Consider the following 22,370-nt stretch of genomic DNA (forward strand, 5'->3'; position numbering starts at 1 on the left):
CTCTCTCCCCCTCCCTCACACAGCACATAAATAGACATAGATTAATCTAAAGCTGCTGCACTTACCTGACTCTGGAGCTCCGTGGAGGAGTCTTCACTGGGGCAGCAGCACAGCAGGAAGGAGCTGCTTGAGGTGCTGAGTGTGTGTGACACTGCAGTACAGGCTGTGCCGATTGGTGGAGCAGACAGAGGCACCTGCTGCTCCTCCAATCAGCGCTCACTTCACGCAGCAGTGCAGAGGGAGGAACATTTCTCCTCTCTTCTGCTCGTACCCACTGGCGCCCCCCTTACAGCATGGCGGCCGGCGCCCTGTGCGACCGCACGTGTCGCACATAGCTAAGGCCGGCCATGCTCAAATACGTCTGTTGGGGACATTTATTTGTTACAACGTCTGATCAGACAAGCCGATCTCTTAAATTAGGACTCCGTCGGTATGGTAACAGAGGAGGCGATTTAAATTCAGGTATTCCTAAGCAACCCCTTTCCAATATTGACCTGTTTTGTCTCAGGTTGTCCCCAATCCCATTACTAAGAGGGCGGTAGATGGACACAAATGGGATTCATTGCAAGTTGTCCGTTCTACACTTTCTACCCAAGAGTGACTCTTTGTCCACCATACGGCCTTCCCTTTCTGTTGTTGAACCACATTTAATGGATACCCTCTAGATATAAATCTTTGGCACATTTCTTCTAGCCGATTATTTACATTGTCCTCACTCCTCACAATCCTCCTAACTCAGGCCCCATGCACACGACCGTAAAAAACCTCCGTTTTTGCGGACCACAATTGCGGTCCGCAAAAACGGAGCCATTCACTTTCACTGAACACTGACACCTTTCCGTAGCACTACGGAAGGGTGTAAGTGCCGTGGAAATGTTCCGGGAATTATGGAACATGTCCGTTTTTTCGCATTTTGCGGGCTGTGCTCCCATACTTTGTATGGGAGCACGGCCCGAAAATGCGGCTGTCAGTCAGCGGCCGGCCGTGCCCGCAATCGCGTGCCGTGATTGCGGGCACGGTCGTGTGCATGGGGCCTTAGTAACTGGCTTAACGGTAGTGAATTAACCATATTCTTTGGATTATGGCTCTGGTAATTCAACATGTTGTTCCTATCTGTTGTATTTTTTAGAAATATCTGATACCAAATAGTCACCATTCTTGGAGACCATAGTGTCTCTTGAATTTCCCTATCTGAGTGGGTAAGTGTGAATTTTAACTCTATATATATATTATTAGGTTCCTCCTGGAACAATAATAGTTCCTCCACTGAGCTTGTCCCTCTGCGCTGCCGGTAAAAATAATCTCCAAACATAAAACAATTATGTCAGTGTATTCAGTACAGCAGCTCAAGGACAAATCGTGTACACCAAGGAGACATATCCGAGCCGGTGAGCACACACTGCACTGCTTCCAAACCTCTATCTTGTACAATTGATGTGTACAACCATACATCAAAGGAAGCCAAAATGGCCGAACCTGATGTCAGAAGCTGTATCTCAACAACTATATTATTTTTTAATAAAAACCAATTACAAAGTTGCATTAAACACTGTTGTTTTAGTTAAAAAAAAATGTCTTCTAAAGCTTACATAGCCTTTAAAGGGAATGTGTCGCGAATGAAACTTTTTTTTTTTAAAGTAAGTTACTTATTTCTATTATATTTTTAAAGTTTTTTTGCTGTATTTTTTTTCCTTCCACATTGTGGAAAGTATTAAAAATGAAATAATAATTTTACATGTTTTCCTATGTTGGCCACCAGAGGGAGCACTTCCCAGAATTACAGCAAGGCAAAGCAACCTGACTCACAGCTGCCATAAATGTGGGAGGGAATCTCAGCACCCCTCCTACAAGCCAGGAAAAGGTGTCTTGAAATTGCTAAGCAGTGTCCGGCTGCCATTTTCGGAGTGATTGTATAAATGGCAGCTGGCAGAAGCTATAGGACACACCAAAAGGCTAAGGGTATGTTCACACACTTACTAAACAAAGGGAAAACAGCTCATGATTTTCAGCAATTTTTTTTATCAAACTCGCATTTTTGGCAGCGTTTTTTACAGCCGTTTTTGTAGCTGTTTTTCTATAGAGTCAATGAAAAACTGCTCCAAAAACCTCCCAAGAAGTGACATGCACTTCTTTTTGGCGGCCATCTTTTTACGTGCCAATTTTGGAAAACGGTCACGTAAAAAAATGCACCGTCGGAACTGAACGCCGTATTTCCCATTGGAAACAATGACCAGATGTTTGTAGGTGTTCTGCTTCCAATTTCAGCCTTTTTTCAGGACGTTTATGGCCCGAAAAATGGCTGAAAACACTGCGTGTGAACATACCCTTAGAATGATGAAAGTGAAGTGAATGATTTTTCAGTTGACAGGTTCACATGGCATGTATTTCAGGAGGAGACATAGTGATACTCAGTGACCGGCGATCAGGTGATCAGCCTATGCTGTTAGGAGAATGTTTTTAAGTGCCTTCTTATAGGCGTTAGTAGGGTTAGAGGGGATAATTTTATAGCAATTGCGGTTGTCAAGGATCCCGAGGCACATAGAAATGCCTGGCGATCCATGACGACCACATTGCCCCCCTTGTCCTATGACTTGATAATAATAGACTCATCGTTTTCAAGGAGTCGTAAACTCTCAAGTTCATCAGGGGTAATATTGCTACAGCCCCCTTTACGACAAATATGGGATAACTGGTCAGTCACCACCTTCAAGAACATATCAATTGGTGTATTTTCACTCATAGACTATGCACATTGATAAGAATCTTACGTTCCGTTAATTTCTAGATTTACTGCCTGATTAGAACGATTAGGCTGGGTTCACACGACCTATTTTCAGACATAAACGAGACGTATTATGCCTTGTTTTACGTCTGAAAATAGGGCTACAATACGTCGGCAAACATCTGCCCATTCATTTGAATGGGTTTGCCGACGTACTGTGCAGACGTCCTGTCATTTACGCGTCGTCGTTTGACAGCTGTCAAACGACGACGCGTAAATTGACTGCCTCGGCAAAGAAGTGCTGGACATTTCTTTGCAACGTAATTTGAGCCGTTCTTCATTGAAGTCAATGAAGAGCAGCTCAAGATTACAGGCGTCAAAGACGCCTCGCATAATACGAGGAGCAGCATTTACGTCTGAAACGACGCAGCTGTTTTCTCCTGAAAACAGTCTGTCTTTTCAGACGTAAAAGCCTCTCATCGCGTGCACATACCCTAAAAATAAATTTTATTGATAGATACTAAAATAAGCTCTTGAAGCCCAATTACATATAACAACAGGCTCAGACAGGTGGTCAGCAGCAGAGAAGGTCTATTAGTAGTGGTAATATTGATAAGAAAACTAAGGGTGGAATAATATTACCACTACTAATAGACCTTCTCTGCTGCTGACCACCTGTCTGAGCCTGTTGTTATATGTAATTGGGCTTCAAGAGCTTATTTTAGTATCTATCAATAAAATGTATTTTAATCGTTCTAATCAGGCAGTAAATCTATTTTCACTCATAGGTGGATTCTTATTTGAGGGCAAGGCCAAGTCCGTAAATGGACCTTCTCCTGTTGGCTACCACCTTACTTGAGTAAATCCCCCATAGTCCTAAGAAGGGGCATATATGCCTCCTCTAAACCCAACTCCTGACACCTACGTCTGTCATTAATTTATTTTTATTTTTTTAATTTTAGCTTCCGCCTAAACAGTTGTAGGTCTTTGACCCATGAAAACAAGTCAAAAGTCAGGGTAGGGACAAATGAGAGTCCTCTCTTTAACACACAAATTTCCCCTTTAGATAGTACTCTTTGAGAAAATTTGTGTTGGGGTATTGGGGTCTGCCTCTTCCCCTAACACTAGGACGCGAAATGTATCACTGTCGTAATCAAATGAAGATATTTCTGTATACATATCTGGTATACACTACCGTTCAAAAGTTTGGGGTCACCCAGACAATTTTGTGTTTTCCATGAAAACTCACACTTATATTTATCAAATGAGTTGCAAAATGACTAGAAAATATAGTCAAGACATTGACAAAGTTAGAAATAATGATTTTTATTTGAAATAATTTTCTCCTTCAAACTTTGCTTTCGTCAAAGAATGCTCCATTTGCAGCAATTACAGCATTGCAGAACTTTGCCATTCTAGCTGTTAATTTGCTGAGGTAAATGGGAGAAATCTCACCCCATGCTTCCAGAAGCCCCTCCCACAAGTTGGATTGCCTTGATGGGCACTTCTTGCGTACCATACGGTCAAGATGCTCCCACACCAGCTCTATGGGATTGAGATCTGGTGACTGCGCTGGCCACTGCATTACAGATAGAATACCAGCTGCCTGCTTCTTCCCTAAATAGTTCTTGCATAATTTGGAGGTGTGCTTTGTGTCATTGTCCTGTTGTAGGATGAAATTGGCTACAATGAAGCGCTGTCCACAGGGTATGGCATGGCGTTGCAAAATGGAGTGATAGCCTTCCTTATTCAAAATCCCTTTTACCTTGTACAAATCTCCCACTTTACCAGCACCAAAGCAACCCCAGACCATCACATTACCTCCACCATGCTTGACAGATGGCGTCAGGCACTCTTCCAGCATCTTTTCAGTTGTTCTGCGTCTCACAAATGTTCTTCTGTATGATCCAAACACCTCAAACTTCGATTCGTCTGTCCATAACACTTTTTTCCAATCTTCCTCTGTCCAATGTCTGTGTGCTTTTGCCAATATTAATCTTTTCCTTTTATTAGCCAGTCTCAGATATGGCTTTTTCTTTGCCACTCTGCCCTGAAGGCCAGCATCCCGGAGTCGCCTCTTCACTGTAGACGTTGACACTGGCGTTTTGCGGGTACTATTTAATGAAGCTGCCAGTTTAGGACCTGTGAGGTGTCTATTTCTCAAACTAGAGACTCTAATGTACTTGTCTTGTTGCTCAATTGTGCAGCGGGGCCTCCCACTTCTCTTTCTACTCTGGTTAGAGCCTGTGTGTGCTGTCCTCTGAAGGGAGTAGTACACATCGTTGTAGGAAATCTTCAGTTTCTTGGCAATTTCTCGCATGGAATAGCCTTCATTTCTAAGAACAAGAATAGACTGTCGAGTTTCACATGAAAGCTCTCTTTTTCTAGCCATTTTGAGAGTTTAATCAAACCCACAAATGTAATGCTCCAGATTCTCAACTAGCTCAAAGGAAGGTCAGTTTTATAGCTCCTCTAAACAGCAAAACGGTTTACAGCGGTGCTAACATAACTGCACAAGGGTTTTCAAGTGTTTTCTAATCATCCATTAGCCTTCTAACACAGTTAGCAAACAGAATGTACTATTAGAACACTGGAGTGATGGTTGCTGGAAATGGGCCTCTATACACCTATGTAGATATTGCATTAAAAAACAGACGTTTGCAGCTAGAATAGTCATTTAGCACATTAACAATGTATAGAGTGTATTTCTGATTAATTTCATGTTATCTTCATTGAAAAAAACTGTGCTTTTCTTTCAAAAATAAGGAAATTTCTAAGTGACCCTAATCTTGTGAACGGTAGTGTATATATATTTATAAATAAAAAAAAATATATATATATATATATATATATATATATATATACTGTATATATATATATATGTATATAAATGTTTTCAAAGGTGTACATAGTCTTTAAACAGAATCCCCTCACCCCACACATAACATTCACAGTCAAGCTCCCCCTCCCCCACATAGCATTCATAGCCATATCCCCCCTCCCCCACAAAAAGTTTTACACATAATCCCCTACCCCACACCAAACATATTGGCACAATTCACACAGAGTTTTTTTTACGCTGATTTTGATGCGGAAACTGCATCAGAATCAGCAGCAAAAATGTCCAAAACCACCTCCCATTGACTTTAATGGGAGACGGAGGTGTTATTTTTCTGTGACAGTTTTTAGCCGCTCGTGGCAAAAAAAAGCGTTATGATCTTCCTTGCCGCGGTTCCACCTCTGACCTCCCACTGAAATCAATGGGGCAGAGAAAGCGTCTTGCACTGCGTTTTTTGCCAGCAGCACTCAATGGCTGCGGTCGAAAAACACTGTGAAAATCGTGGCAAGAATTTTCAGGCAGGTCAAAATCTGCCTGCAAAAAAAACTCAGTGTGAACAGAGCCTTACAGTTAAGTCCCCCGTCCCCCTCAAGAGCGATTTGTAAAGAATCCCCTCCCCCACACATAACATTTACAGTTTCATCTTCATCAGCTGTTACATGTTGCAGGCAGGAGGGTAGGAGAGCTGTGTGTTACTGCTTCTCTTCAGCCCTTTCTTCTTCTTTCTTCTTCCTCCATCCTCCCTGCTTGTTTGTGATGGGGCCGTGCAGTGCAGCAAACGGCAGGGCCCCATATGTTATTACAACCTGGTCGGAGAGAAGAGCTGTGATTCTCCTGCACAGAGTGTGTGGCCACGGGTAGCTGCATTATACATCAGATGTGACGTCATATAATGCAGCCACCGGACGTCAGATGTTCTGTGCAGGAGAATCACAGGCATTCTCTCCAATGCTCCCCTGCGCTACCCTTAACTCCCCGTGGCCCTAATCATCTACTAGACAACCGGCCCCGGGGGCACACACCTCCCTTCCCCCTGGCTCAGCCCGCTTCTGACTGCCGTGTGACAGTGTCCTTATAGCTAGACAGCTTAAACTTAGACCAGACAAGCACAAAATGTGCCATATTTATCACAGTTATACAACCTGAATGATAATTTTGGCACATCTTGCGTAACCTCTTAGGCACTTGTTTGTTCCTCACACCACTTTAGATTTGGCTAATTTTGCACCAGCATTTTAAGCCACGTGCTTTTCTGACAAGTCACAACTCTTTAGCTGCTAAGTATGCCCCTTTTCAGTACTAAAAAATGTCTAGTGAGATGCAAACATCAATATTGCGCCAAACTGCGACTATTTTGCATCCAAATTTTGCTCATTTTTTATCACTTCTAGATCCAAACACAATAGTAAATCTGCCTCAAATAGTTTATCCTTAGATAATAAAAATAAAAAAAAATAAAGATATACACTTATAGCTGTGAAACAGTGTAGCATCTATAGACAAACCAATCAATGATTTATTATACACTGCCTATCAGGTCCGATCCTAGCTTTTCTGCTGCCTGAGGCGAAAATTTGAAAAAAAGCACATAACTTTGCAAATAATATACGTTTTAAACACAATTTATACTGTAGTTATCGGCATCATAGCGCATATTAGATTAGTTAGGAGATAGGGCATTAATAAACTAGTGATTCAGTCAGATGCTCTGACACCCTCCCTTGTAGAATAATAACTATTGAGGGCTTTAGAGTGGGGATTATACTGCGGGGGGGGGGGGGGGCTGAGCAACTTATTGACTGCTGAGTGCTCTATGGGGAAGGATAATTCTGCGCTCAATTATCCCCCCACAGAGCTCTCTGCAGTCAGTCAGATGCTCAGACCCCCCCCCCCCCCCCCGCCCCTTCAGTATAGCAACTACTGACGGCTCTATGGGGGATTTTTTCCCCCCTCAGTGCCCTTTGCTGTCAGCAAGATGCTCAGTAACCCCCCTTGCCCCTAGCGTCGGCCTGGTCACTTTTAAAGAGTGGAAGCAAGAGGCTGAGTCTGAGCACAGCAAGCAGCGGTCTGCCGCTCTAGTCTTAACATGGCTCACCTTACAGATCACCACTCTGCTCCACCTCTCTGGCAGTGCATGCTTCGTGCAGTGTCAAAGAGGAGGAGTGTTCTCCAGCAGACGTGCGCACATCTGCTAATTAAGTTACGCTGCACCCCCCTGCGCTCCAGCCCCCTGTGCTCCACCCCTAGCCCAGCCCATCTCAGTCCGTCCCTTCCATGGCTCCTGGCTGACTGAGATTAAAACACAAAATTTGCCCCCCCCCCCCTTTCTAACTAAGTGGCGCTCCCTGAGGCAGCAGGCTCACCTCGCCTATCTATCTATCATCTATCTATCTATGTATCTATCTATCTATCTATCTATCTATCTATCTATCTATCTATCTATCTATCTATCTATCTATCTATCTATCTATCTATCTATCTGTCTGTCTATCTATCTATCTATCTATCTATCTGTCTGTCTGTCTATCTATCTCCCTCTTTATCTATCGATCCCATATCTATCTGGACATGATCATCATTTTTATGTTAATGTATTAGGCTTCGTTCACATCTGCGTCGGGTTCTGTTCATGGGTTCCGTCAGACCTTTCCGTCAGGCGAACCCATGAATGGAAACCAAACGGAAACCATAGCTTTCCGTTTGCATTACCATTGATTTCAATGGTAATGCTTCCATTGCTAATTGTTTCCGTTTGTGTCCGTTCTGTAAGGTTTCTGTTTTTTTGAGCGGAATCAATAGCGCAGTAGAGTACGGAAGAGATAAACGGAATTAGCAACAGAAGCATTACCATTGAAATCAATGGTAATGCAAACGGAAACCTCTGGTTTCCGTTTGGTTTCCATTCATGGTTTCCCCTGACCAAAAGGACTGCAGCACGGTGGCTCAGTGGTTAGCACTATTGCCTTGCCACGCTGGTTTCCGCCCACACCCCAAAAACATACCAATAGGGAATTTAGATTGTGAGCCCCAATGGGGACAGTAAAAAAGAGGACCTCTGTACAGCACTGCGTAATATGTTGGTGCTATATAAGTAACTGAAATAAATAAATAATAAATAAACCCCTTCGCAGATGTGAACGAAGCCTTAACTATTTTCTTATTTCCTTCCTCAGCATATTCAATGTCACTTTCACTTTCTTCTGAACAGTCCTGTATATCAGAGTAAGGGAACCTTTACTTTCATTTTGTGAACTCCGTACATGAATAACACAGCCTTGTATGAACAGGATTTTAATATCTGATCACTGCAGTGAAGATTCATTGTAGACTTAAAACGGACGTCCAAGAAGTTACAGTGATTTTTTTCTTACTACCAAATTTAACATTGGAAGAAAACTTAAGAAACATTTTTTGATAAGTTTCATTTCCTGTATTGTGGATATGTCAATGCAGATCTGTGACGTCACTCACAGGTCCTGCATCGTGTCGGCACCAGAGGCTACAGTTGATTCTGCAGCAGCATCAGCATTTGCAGGTAAGTAGCTACATCGACTTACCTGCAAACGCCGATGCTGCTGCAGAATCATCTGTAGCCTCTGGTGCCGACATGATGCAGGACCTGTGAGTGACGACACAGCGTGATCTCTCGAGAACACGCTGTGTCTGCACTGCCAGAAGCTGGGCGTTGTGAAGAGAAGTGGATGACACTTCTATACACAACGCCCAGCTAGTAAAAGTAGTAAACACGCCCCGATGTACGCACATAATACACGCCCAGTTGTACTTTTACTTTTCAACACGCCCAGTTGTACTTTTGCAAGCCTCATTTGCATAAATACGAAAATGGTTATAACTTGGCCAAAAATGCTCGTTTTTTAAAAATAAAAACGTTACTGTAATCTACATTGCAGCGCCTATCTGCTGCAATAGCAGATAGGGGTTGCAAAATCTGGTGACAGAGCAAAATCTGGTGACATTTAAGGCAGTCTTCAATGTGTTTTCTTAGTAAAGATATGTTGCAAATCTCTTTGTATTATAGCTGGCCAAAAACGTAAAGATTAATAATAATAAGAGGGGTTGTACAGTTCCTAAAAATTGATGGCCTATCCTCAGAAAAGGCCATCAATATCTGATGGTTCGGGGTCCGACTACTGGCACCCCCGCCGATCAGCTGTTTTGAAGGGGCCGCAGTGCTCGTACAAGCCCTGCTTCCCCTTCATTCCTTATCTGCTCGTACTGTGAATAGCCGACACGCTTTTAGCAGCGATTCACAGTATTACTTACATTCACTTCAATGGCAGAAGGCTCTAGTACTGTGAACCGCCGCTACATGTGTGTCCACGATTCACAGTACGAGCAGATAAGAAAAAAGGGGAAGCAGCGCTCATACGTGCACTGCGGCCCCTTCAAAACAACTGATCGGCGGGGGTCTCGGGAGTCGGACCATGACCGATCAGCTGCTGAGGATAGACCATCAATTTTTAGGGACCGGACAACCCCTTTAAAGCTATGTCTATGGTACTAGAAACAACTTCTCGGTTGGAACATATATTGTCCATTCTAAAGAATTTTTCTCGGTTGTTAGCAGTAAACTCTCTATTTTCAGCAGGTTGGCAATGTAAACATACAATATTTCTCACAATACGAATGATCTTTCATGGGATTTATGGCAATTCACTCAAGTGACAAACAATGTAAATATCTACTCAACCTGTACTGCAAAATGAGATTCTCTTCATGCCCCACTTGACTTATCAGCCAGACTCCTGTTCATGACCTGCCTAAGTAGAGTCGTGTGTTAACCTTATACCATACTATCCCCCCACCCCCACTTTAGTAAAGACACATGACACCGAGGTTGGATGTGAAATGGCCACAGCAGCCGTTTATTAATTTCACAGTTTTATAAAAACAATTTAAATCCGAAACATTCGGATAACTAGTTAGGAATCCACCAGAGAATTCCTCCTAATAATTCACATGACCCAACATGGGTCATAACATTAACCCGAGCAGAGGAAGTCCTTGAAGCCCCCTCAGATAGTCCTTTTTAAAGAACACACCGAATTAGCCATCTGCAAACCACCAATTACCTCCAGCCGTAAACCAGCTCGGAAGCACCGTTCACCTCTGCAGATGGCTCCAACCACTAGAAGTCCACTTCAAGGGGATAACACCCGATGAAGCCCTCAAGTGATATACCGACCACTAGAAGTCCACTTCAAGGGGATAACACCCGATGAAGCCCTCAAGTGATATACCGACCACTAGAAGTCCACTTCAAAGGGATAACACCCGATGAAGCCTTCAAGTGATATACCTTCTACCAGAAGACCACTTCAAAGGGATACCACCCGATGAAGTCTTCAACCATGTACCTTTTTTGGGGGACGCATACCCCCGATGCGACCCCCCACCATTTTGTACTGACTGGCCTCAAGGACTCCCCCCGCCAGCTGCCATGACAACAGAACCTACTCCGGAAAAAGAAAAACATGTTAAATAAGCACACAAATAAAAAACCAACACTCATAGACGGACGTACATAAGACCTAAAGAGTAACAAACCAAGGGCGGGAGGGTGGGAGCTTACTATTTCTGTGTTACTCCTCCCGCTGCTTCCGGCTCAATGCCGAGAAACAGCGGGAAGCTCAGTAACTGCCCCCCGTCCCCCTTAACTCCTCCCCGTCCCCCCTCCAACTCCCTCCAACTCTCCCTCACCTAATTAACCCTTTCCCTACTAGGACGGTCATGTCGGCTTCCCTTAATCCCTGCAGGCTGCGTCCAGCCTCTTCTTGACCTGCCTAAGTAGAGTCGTGTGTTAACCTTATACCATACTATCCCCCCACCCCCACTTTAGTAAAGACACATGACACCGAGGTTGGATGTGAAATGGCCACAGCAGCCGTTTATTAATTTCACAGTTTTATAAAAACAATTTAAATCCGAAACATTCGGATAACTAGTTAGGAATCCACCAGAGAATTCCTCCTAATAATTCACATGACCCAACATGGGTCATAACATTAACCCGAGCAGAGGAAGTCCTTGAAGCCCCCTCAGATAGTCCTTTTTAAAGAACACACCGAATTAGCCATCTGCAAACCACCAATTACCTCCAGCCGTAAACCAGCTCGGAAGCACCGTTCACCTCTGCAGATGGCTCCAACCACTAGAAGTCCACTTCAAGGGGATAACACCCGATGAAGCCCTCAAGTGATATACCGACCACTAGAAGTCCACTTCAAGGGGATAACACCCGATGAAGCCCTCAAGTGATATACCGACCACTAGAAGTCCACTTCAAAGGGATAACACCCGATGAAGCCTTCAAGTGATATACCTTCTACCAGAAGACCACTTCAAAGGGATACCACCCGATGAAGTCTTCAACCATGTACCTTTTTTGGGGGACGCATACCCCCGATGCGACCCCCCCACCATTTTGTACTGACTGGCCTCAAGGACTCCCCCCGCCACAGCGAAACAGGCCTTGACCACCTTAAGCCTGTGAGTTCCTCCACACCACCACCGCCCTTTCTATTCCTTCTGCTATCGCCAAGCTCCAAAGATCAATGCCAACCTCGGTCAGATGAACCCCGTCACTCCTCCAGAAATTCCCCACTCCTGACTCCAAATCCCTATGCCTCACGCAAATGCCCCCGTTTTTTGCCACAAAACGGGACACCGCCCGATTAACTTTAATGCGAGCCTTATTGACTCTCTCCACAGATCTAGCTAACCGCCAATGCTTTCTTGGGACTATGTCCGACCACACTATCACCAACTTGGGATAAGATACCCACAAACACAACATATCATGTTTGATATCCCGCACCAACTCACGAAAGGGGCGGACTCCTAAGTCATTCCCACCCACGTGCAACACTAAGACCTCCGGAACCCTATCAAGCCGAGCATATGTCTGGAATTCCGCCAACACCCTGCTCCACGACATACCTCTAAAACCCAGCCAATGCACAACCGCATCCTGTCGCGGAATGCGCAACTGGCGACCATTCGGGCGGACGTCCGCCCTCAAAGCCCCCCAGTGCACGTAAGAATGACCCATCAACCACACCAAACACGGAGGCGAATCTGAAACGGAAAAAACAATTAGGCACCACCATATAACATTTGTAAAGCGTTAACAGCAAAATTCATAACATATGGGGGCGGACATAGGACTTAAACCTGTTGGACTCCCAACGACCAATACGCCTCACCCCCTCATCATCCAACCCCCAGCGCCCCGCTTCTGTTGCTGCGCCAATCCTGAAGGAATGAGATGAATATGAGCCTGCCGCGACACCAACCGCCGTCAAACATTTTTTAAATACAGCTCCAAACTGAAACCTGGACAAAAACGACCCGTCCACATGACGTAACAAAGGCAAATCTGGAGACCCCCTGTTTGGCGTAAAACCCCGCATGCACTCTACTGGGCACATAACCGACCCCGGGGCGCAACCCCTTCAAAGCCTGCGATACCAGAAATTCCTTCGATACATCCTGAAAGCCCCGCAACTTAAACCCAAACGCCACCGCAGATATGAACCGGTTCACCTTCGCCACTGAAAACCCCGCCTCCCAGGCGTCCCCTAACCAGTACAAAAGTGCCACCAACCTGTCTCTATCCGTATTGACGTCACCCAACTCTCTTACCCACTCCTCCCACTGCCTCCAACAAGCAGCATAAGCACTCCACGTCGTGCGCGCCAAAGACCTTTGTACCAATTGTTCTACGGGACCGAGACCAGATCCCAAAGATGCTGCGGACAAGCCAAACCGAGACGTTCCGCTCCCAGTGCCAATTGCCGAAACCGGTCCCACTGCGAGCGAGAAAGAGCATCAGCGATACCATTCCGTACACCCGGGACATGCACCGCCACCACCCACGCGTTCAACGACAAACATACCAACACTAAACGTCGCAACAATTGAACTACCGGAGGAAAGGACGCCGTGATGTTATTAATGGCAAGCACCACCCCCATGTTGTCGCAGTAAAAAACGGACCTTCTTATCCCTGAGCCTGTCCCCCCAAATGGTAGCCGCCACCACGATGGGAAACAGCTCGAGCAGGGCCAGATTCCGCGTGAGTCCACTGGACACCCAGCTAGCCGGCCATTGACCTGCGCACCACGGACCTCCCCCGTAAGCTCCAAAACCACCCGCCCCAGCCGCATCCGTGAAAATATTCAAAACACTCGTATCCTGCGCTGGGGCCATCCATAGCGAGCGACCATTGAACTGGCCCAAGAAGTCATTCCAAACCTGAAGCTCAGCACGGTACTCCTCCTTGAGCCGCACAAAATGATGCGGCGCACGCACTCCCACCGTTGCCGCCGCCAACCTCCTACCAAACACCCTCCCCATCGGCATAATCCGGCAGGCGAAATTCAACTTCCCCAGCAGCGACTGAAGCTCCCTCAGCGTCATTTTCTTCATTCTACAAGCCCGTTGAACCTCCAGCCTCAAAGCACCCAACTTATCCGCCGGGAGACGACACTCCATTGCCACCGAGTCTATTTCGATTCCCAAAAAACAAATCGTCGCTACCGGGCCCTCCGTTTTTTCCCGGCGCCAAAGGAATCCCAAAATCCCTCGCCACCTTCTGTAGAGCATGAAGCAAATTACCGCAAACCGGCGAACCCCCCGGGCCAACGCATAACAAATCATCTAAGTAATGGATCAACGAGTCGACCCCGGATACTCCCCTCTTTACCCACTCCACGAAGCTACTAAACGCCTCGAAGTATGCACAAGAAAGGGAACACCCCATCGGAAGGCACTGATCCACGTAAAAGGCCCCATTCCAAAAACAACCCAACAGCCGTTGGCTTTCTGTATGGACCGGCAACAACCTGAACGCCGCCTCGATGTCAGTTTTTGCTAGCAGCGCCCCAGGACCCGCAGCCCGCACTAACCCCACCGCCTTATCGAATGAGGTATAAACTACGGAGCACAACTCGTGATCAATCCCGTCATTTACCGACGAACCCTTGGGATACGATAAATGTTGAATCAAACGAAATTTTCCGGGCTCGCGTTTAGGGCCAATACCCAACGGGGACACAACTAAATCTTTTACCGGCGACTCAACAAACGGCCCCGACATGCGGCCCAACGAAACTTCTTTTTAACAACTTTTCCGACACGACTTTTGCATGCAAGTAAGCCGATTTTAAATTCCTCCGCGTAACCGGAACCTCATAAGGAGGCGGAGGAATAACAAAAACCAACACGAAACCCTTCATGAAGCAACTTAGCCGCCGCCCTATCCGGATACTCATTTAGATAAGGGGCCAACTTTTCCACCCTCACCGGCGACACCCCCTTGACCAGCCGCGTGCTGGTTACCTGACCTCTTTTTTCGCAGACATTTTGCCGCCCCGTGTGCTGCACCATTACACTCGGAACACACGTGCTTGAACTTGCACGTGGCCCCGAACTTGCACTGACCTTCATTAAATTGCCAGCAAAACTCCGCCTTTCCCCCGCCGCTTTGTCCAACCTAACTAGACTGGCCTCCCTGGCCGGCGCTCCCGGGAAAGGACTGCCTAACCGGAGCCGTAACCCGTAACCAGAGAGCAATATCCTTCTGGTCCCACCGAATCGCCGGCCGAACCGCCTTCCGCTGACGGAATTGCTCATCGTATCGCAGCCATGCTTGACCCCCATACGCCCTGTGAGCCTCCCCAATGGCATCAAAATAACAAAACAACGCCGAACAATTTTCCGGCGCCTTTTCCCCTATCACACTAGCCAATATGGCGAACGCCTGCGACCAATTACCGAACGTCTGCGGGATAAGCCTATACCGCCGCCGTTCCTCCTCGTCCTTTTTACTCTCATCCCGCTTGCTCTTATCCAAATTAAATTTAGCGAGCGGCAAGAGAGAAAAAATTTCAACCTACTCGTCCTTCCAGATCCGCTCGCGCACCTCCTGCTTTAAATGCGCCCCCACCGAACCTTCAAAACAAACGTACACCTCCCCCCGAGCACGATCATCAATACGCACTCGATCGCCATCCTTTTGTGCCTCGGTCTGTACCGACACCGCGACCGCCTCTCTAACCGCCATCACGGGACGCGCCTGTACCGATCCCACGTCCCTGGGGCCTTCCCAAACTACCGCAGGGGACACTTCCGTTACTACCGGCGCCGCGGCCCTATCTAGGCGCCCCACCAGCTCCCGTAAGCAACCCACTAAGTCCGCCAAACCCGCTCCGTCGCGTCCGCCCGCGCCACTACCGGCCCCCGATGCAATACTAGCAGCCCCCCCGCCGACACCCGACATAAAAATCGCTGGATAAGACAGAGATGGAGTTATACACTCACCGGGCTGCACAGGCGCTGTGTTCCCGTCAGCCGGACCATCCTGACCTCGACGATACACGTCCAGTTCACCTTCCTCCAGCTCTTCTCTCGCCGACGACTGTCCATCCCAACGACATCTGTGGAACGGGGATGAGGACGCGCTGACCGATGGGCCGGCAACCTGCCGCCCGACCGCCGGGACCCAGACTTCCGACCGGACCTGTTGCCTCGACGTCGCTGCAGATCTAGGCGTCCGTCTAGACGATCCTGACGAAGCCTGCCCCCTGGCCGGAACATCACCAGGCGGGGCGGCCGTACCTTGTCCTCCAAATCTTCCATCTGATGGGGGAGGGGTGACAGGGAGCCCAGCCTGCGACTCCCTGCTTACCGCCGGACCCCGTCGCGGCCTGGGATTCCTGCCAGGACGCAGGGCCTGAGAAGGGGCGGTCCTCCCAGATGCCTGGCCTGCAGCGTCCGGGATCGGGCTCCCTCTGCGACGCCGTGTCCGCGGGCCTGCCTCCGGACTGAGGCGCTCTGGAGGTCGGGACCGCCGAGAGGGACGGGTCGACCCGGCCTGCGTCGCCGTCACCCCCGGCAACGCTCTCTGCCTGCTCTGCGCAGGAGCGGTTGTTGCCGACTCCCCCCCCGCCGCCATAACCATGCTTGTAAGGGGGCCGGGGGAGGGGAGCCTGTCCTGTGCAACAGACCCCGAACGCCGGGCCCGACGTGGCGAAACGGCGTCCGGGATCTTAGTTATTGCAGCCACGGTCTCCTCTAGCCATCCGGGACCGTGGTGCACAGCAGCGGCCCGCAGCCGCTCTAACATTAAAGCCTCCTGAGAAGCACGGGCAACGGGGAGCTTACTATTTCTGTGTTACTCCTCCCGCTGCTTCCGGCTCAATGCCGAGAAACAGCGGGAAGCTCAGTAACTGCCCCCCGTCCCCCTTAACTCCTCCCCGTCCCCCCTCCAACTCCCTCCAACTCTCCCTCACCTAATTAACCCTTTCCCTACTAGGACGGTCATGTCGGCTTCCCTTAATCCCTGCAGGCTGCGTCCAGCCTCTTCTTTACAATATATATCCTTTCTAACGTTATTAAGCTACCTAACCACATACCAAGAGCCAACTGCAAGACATTTAACGCCAGCTGCACCCCCACACCCCCCAACACACACACACACACACACACACACACACACACACCAGCAACACTAATGCCTTTTTTTAAACTCTGTCCTGCAATCCAACATTGGAAATGTCCAATCCTATTTCTGTTAGGTGCACACCATCCAACACAAATATTTTTGGCAGACTACCTTCCAAGATCCAAGGCCTGACTACGACCCCACTCAATTTCTTGTTAGAAATAACCTAAAGTCGCTGGATTCCTAGCATAAAGCTCACACAACCACAGCATCACTTCGAGACTTGTCTTAAATCATAATCACCACATACAAAATTCAAGATATTCTCAAAGGTTTTCAGAATTTTGCAGTATTTCTGGTTTCTTTCCTCTTCCACCTTATTTTTAATCCCTCCTTTAATTATGCCTGTTATCTAATTATTCCTGGTTATCAGAGAAAACAGCTCCACAAATTCACCATTTGGATGCTCTCCCCTGCTCAGGCTTCAAATGGGCCTGCAAAAGCCAAGCCTTTACCCTGATGTGCTGTCTAATGAGTCCATAAGAAAGGTTGCCGCTCCCCTCTCTTAACTAATTACAACCAATTCTATTAACATGGAGCCCAAAGTGGGACTAACAAGGTTCCACTCCATGGTAGGTTTAACAGCAGCTGATGACGCCATACATTTCATGTAAGGCCAACAGACAGGAGGTGGACACACTGGGTTTCTAACATGTTTGGCATAGACTAGACCAGTGAGAGGACTCTATAAGATCATCTATTCTTCACGTCATTTGAGGTCTCCCCTTGATGCAAAACACACCATCTATGTCACAACACCAGCAGATAAAATATTTGCTAAACTGTTGGTTGTCAACATAGGCCATATAACTGTGTGCACATGAGCGGCGAGGGGACAGAATCGGCTTGTGTAAAAGCAACTTAACAGATGAAGATCCAATCAGCCGATAAACGATCGTTTGCTCGTTCATCGGCTGTTTGTTGGCCTGTTTACACAGGGAAATGATCAGGATCGAGTATAAACGTTCATTTGCCCAATCATTAGCCAGTGTAAAAGGGCTTTTACTCAACCTCTTTTACTTGGTTCATTGTCAACTTCTGCAAAGATAAAGAATCCAAATGTACATATTAAATTAAGGCAATCCCACGTAAAGCATATTTATGCCATTCTCTATTTCTTTTCTTCTTCCAGTATATTACTTTTCCTACTTTTGCTGCCCATTAGCATCACTCTGCTTCCTTCTCAACTTCTATTTTTTGCTACTTCTCTCTTTGGCTTCTTCTTTTACTACTTTCTTTTTTTCTCTGCTAAAGTCTTCTCTCTCACTCAGGTATTTTTTTCTGGTTATATACTTCGGACCAGATAACCTTTCCTATATTCTTCACAGAGTTCCTGTTTTTTTATTTTTTTTCTTCCTTTCTAAGCCCTGTTGGTAGTTGCTGGATCACAATATTTGTAATAATATTCTAATAATAGCAATACCAGATTAATCTCAGGAGCCTATATGCACAAAATGTCCTCTGGTAAAGTTTTATTGAGCCAGTGTAATTATAACAGACCATGGACAGCACTCCATCGATATGAGAACTTTTGCCACAGAGCGTTGAGTGGAGTACAAATAAATATTCATCTATTGGCGTTTACACCACTGGGAAACATCACATGTATATAAGTAGTGAGTGAAGAAAATATAATGCAGCTCTTACCCTGTTAACAGATGCTCTATCTTATGGCCACCCTTAGACATAGTGTTGGTGACTGATTGACAGGTGTGTTCTGCACATCAATCAAGGGCGTACGTATTAGTGAGGCAGACCATGCAATTATTATAGGGCGCTGGGGGAGGCTGGTCCCATCTCCTTTGCTACTGGATAGCGAGAACCTGTGCAAGACTCCCCCTCCAGAAGAATCTTATTGTTAGCAAGTAATGGGATGTGGAGGGTAAAACAAACACTAGTCCCTTCTGTCCTTGGTGGTGAATCCTAACACCATAATGGGGGGCTCTTTTTTTATATTTGCTGTGCGAGCCCCTCTCTTCTATGTATGCCACTGACATTGTGAGAGCAGGAGACATTCATTTTGTAATAGACAGTTTTTATTTACTAAAATGCTTTCCACATTCATTTTCTTACTAAAATCAAGAACTTCACCACTTAAATAAAACACTAATTTATGAGTGGACAGGAATGTTCTGCTTTTTTACAGAGTGTTTGAAACATTACTTCGCTTTGAGCAATTACTTTTTGTTAGCAGTGTCCACCAATGATAAGCGGATCATAGAGTGTCCTGCCGTGGCCTCCGAGGACCACCAGCAATTAGCTGTAATCTGTGGGGGGAGTCAAGCAGCATGTGTTCAGCGCCACCACAGGGGAAATTAAGCATTACATGGTGCCCATTGTAGTTAATAGCCTGGCCACTTGCTCCTCGGCTAATCTGCTTGTTTACGTGGCCAATAAAATGGTCAGTAGTCGGCAGCACATCTCCCTGTGTAATCGAAATGTATGGGGACAAATGATTGTAGTAATGATCGCTCATCCCCATATATAAGCAATCATTGCTCCTTGTGAAAAGAGCAAACAATCGCCGATCAACGAGCTGTCTTGTCGATCAGAGCTCGTTTTTACAGCCCAAATTGTGCCGTGTAATAGGACACTTTAAGTGGAAGACATTTATTGCAGTCACTCTCCACTCCACTGGTTAATAAACAAGAGTCCTGAAGGGAGGACCCCTCTCAATTAACCCAGAATTGTCTACTAGGGTATTTGATAATAGGTTTTCTAAAGAAGACATCTCCTTTATGGAACACATTTTTAATAACTTAGAAAATGTCAATCTATATCTCTATTCATGTTTCATGTTTGTTGTACAATAAGTTTTATTTGTGGAAATTGGTGAATGCAAACATTTTCCACATTCCATAGCACAACAGGGTTACATTCTTATAAAACAAGGACATTGTACACAAATTGTGAGTTTATATAACATATTCCTTCAATGTTAATACTAAAACTGTACTTTAATTGAAGCATATAATTCTGTCACAACTTTAGTTTTGATGGTGATGGATTATAGAGGATGCAGACAATTATTCTGAACGTTTAAAAATTATGTGTGTTTTTCTTAAATCGCTTCAAGTTTTCATGAGAATATCCGCTATATTTAGAGAAATAAACCGAGACTTGTAATGCTAAAAGTGAAATTGAAAGGACATCTCATTTAAGCGTTAAGGGGAAATATTTCATGATATGGAATGTGTGAACAGAAAGGGTACATAGCGTATGGGTGAATATCTTACATGCCTAATGCATGGATAAGGACCCATTATAGAACTGGACTCTTAGCATGGTGGTAGTTCAGTCAGTGACCTTTAAATCCTTTCTAAAATGGAGACAAGTATACTGAATCTCCTTATGTTATATTCCATTTGCAATTAGACTCTTTGGTGAAATAAGTTTTCAGAGGTTTCAGGGGGTTACTACCTTCTAAAGAAAGCAGAGGCATTGACTCAAAGCAGTGGCTTATGGTGTTTACGTAGTATTTGTAACCATGTATATTTTTATAGTATGATCTTTAAAGATAATTGTACAATCAAAATTTCTAGAATGACTGGGTCTCATATATAAAAACTTAAAGGGACATTCCTATCTCAGACATTTATGGCATATCCACAGGCCCCCTGACCTCCATCCTGCCTTCTCCCTCTATTGCTGGACTTCAGCCACTGAGTTAAATGTATGGAACCAGCAAAGCTTTCTGAGCTACTTGGTTTGCGTAACTCCAGTAGAAGTTAATGGGAGTTACAGAAACAGCATAGCAAGGCGAGCTACGCTGATTCCATAGCTCCAGAGTTCTAGGACAAAGCGTAGCTCCCTGCAACCAAATAACTCGATGGCTAGAGGTGGGACACGCATCTGTCGGACTTTGATGGCATATTCTGTGGATTTGCCAAAATGTTTTAGATGGAAATATCCCTTTAGAGTTGTTCTCCAGGACCATGATATTGATGGCCTATCCTTAGTGTGTGCATTGGTTAGCCCGCTTAAACTCGCTCTATAAATTTGTAATGGTGCGGGTTTAAAGACCAGGACTGCCTACCGTAAATTTACGGAAGTGGTCCTAAAAAGGGGTATTCTCATCTAAAACTGTTTACATAACTCCTATATAAATGAATGGAGGATGCCACACATGCATGAAGACCTCTCCATCTATTCTCCGCCTGGATATGGCAACTGGTGGGTTGGGGGTCGAGTGATCCACATTCTAGAGAGGAGTGCAGGTGCCAGAACTGGGACTCATATCTATCAGACATTTATGGTATTTCCAGAATGAATTAATAATTAAACACTAAACCTAGAAATTAAATGGTAACTAAACGTACAACAAACTTCATAGTGATAAATAGTGTCAAAAGTTTTCATTGGTCTGGGTCCGAGCACTGTGACCCCCACCAATCGCTAAAATGAAGCAGCTGAAGCACTCGTGTGAGCTCTGAGCCGCTTTGTTTCTGTTTGGCTTTTTACGGAAAGCCGATGTAGCGGTGTACGGGCTCATAGACTTTCTATTGAGCCAGTACTTGGATACATTGATTTCTGGAAAAAGCCGACCAGAAACTAAGCAGCTCCGCGCTCACACGAGCGCTTCTGCCGCTTCATTTTAGCAAATGGACCCCCACCAATCAAAACTTTTGACATGTTATAGTGAGTGACATGTCAAAAGTTTGTTGAACGTTTAGTTACCCTTTAATGGTGAAAGTAAACCGGAGATTAACTTTGTCACATACTGTGCCAGTCTGCATTATTTTCTGCATATTTTCAAAACAGTCTTGTAGAAATCCTGCAGAGAACACAGGGGTTAATTTCCTACTGATCTGCTCCATTTTGTATGTTTAGTGTTCCTTTACCAAGTTAAAAATGTAAGGAGTTTTTTTATATGACCATAGCAACCAACAGATCACGCCTTTCACTTTCAGTCCTGGTCTGGAAAAATTAGAATTAGAATATGAGTACTCTAGGCTAGTGATTATGAACCTCACCTATAAGGGAGCTGGGCGGCTGCCTTATTAGCGGATATCAAGACTAAGGGCGGATTTACACGAACGTGTAATACGTCCATGCAACGCGCGTGTTTTTCACGTGCGTCGCACGTACCTATGCTAGTCTATGGGGCAGTGCAGACTGTCAGTGATTTTTGCGCAGCGTGAGTCCACTGCGTAAAACTCACGACAGGTCCTATATTTCTTTGTTTTTTGCGCATCACGCACCCATTGAAGTCAATGGGTGAGTGAAAATCACGCGCACCACACGGAAGCACTTCCGTGGGACGCGCGTGATTCGCGCAACAG

General features: G+C 45.8%; 1 long non-coding RNA gene across 3 annotated transcripts in view; it reads left to right on the top strand.

Annotated features, from left to right (window-relative positions):
* Nucleotides 1-251: 251 nt before the first annotated feature.
* LOC142741291 (uncharacterized) overlaps nt 252-22,370 on the top strand; it is a 48,110-nt gene continuing 25,991 nt past the window's right edge. For 2 of the 3 annotated variants that reach the window (XR_012881065.1, XR_012881063.1), the window contains exons 1-2: nt 252-462; nt 1,130-1,199. This is a non-coding gene — a long non-coding RNA (uncharacterized LOC142741291). The remainder of the gene's footprint in view (nt 463-1,129; nt 1,200-22,370) is intronic. The other variant, XR_012881064.1, reaches the window with a different exon arrangement.

This window comes from Rhinoderma darwinii, chromosome 2 (assembly GCF_050947455.1).
Source record: "Rhinoderma darwinii isolate aRhiDar2 chromosome 2, aRhiDar2.hap1, whole genome shotgun sequence".
Taxonomy (NCBI): domain Eukaryota; kingdom Metazoa; phylum Chordata; class Amphibia; order Anura; family Rhinodermatidae; genus Rhinoderma; species Rhinoderma darwinii.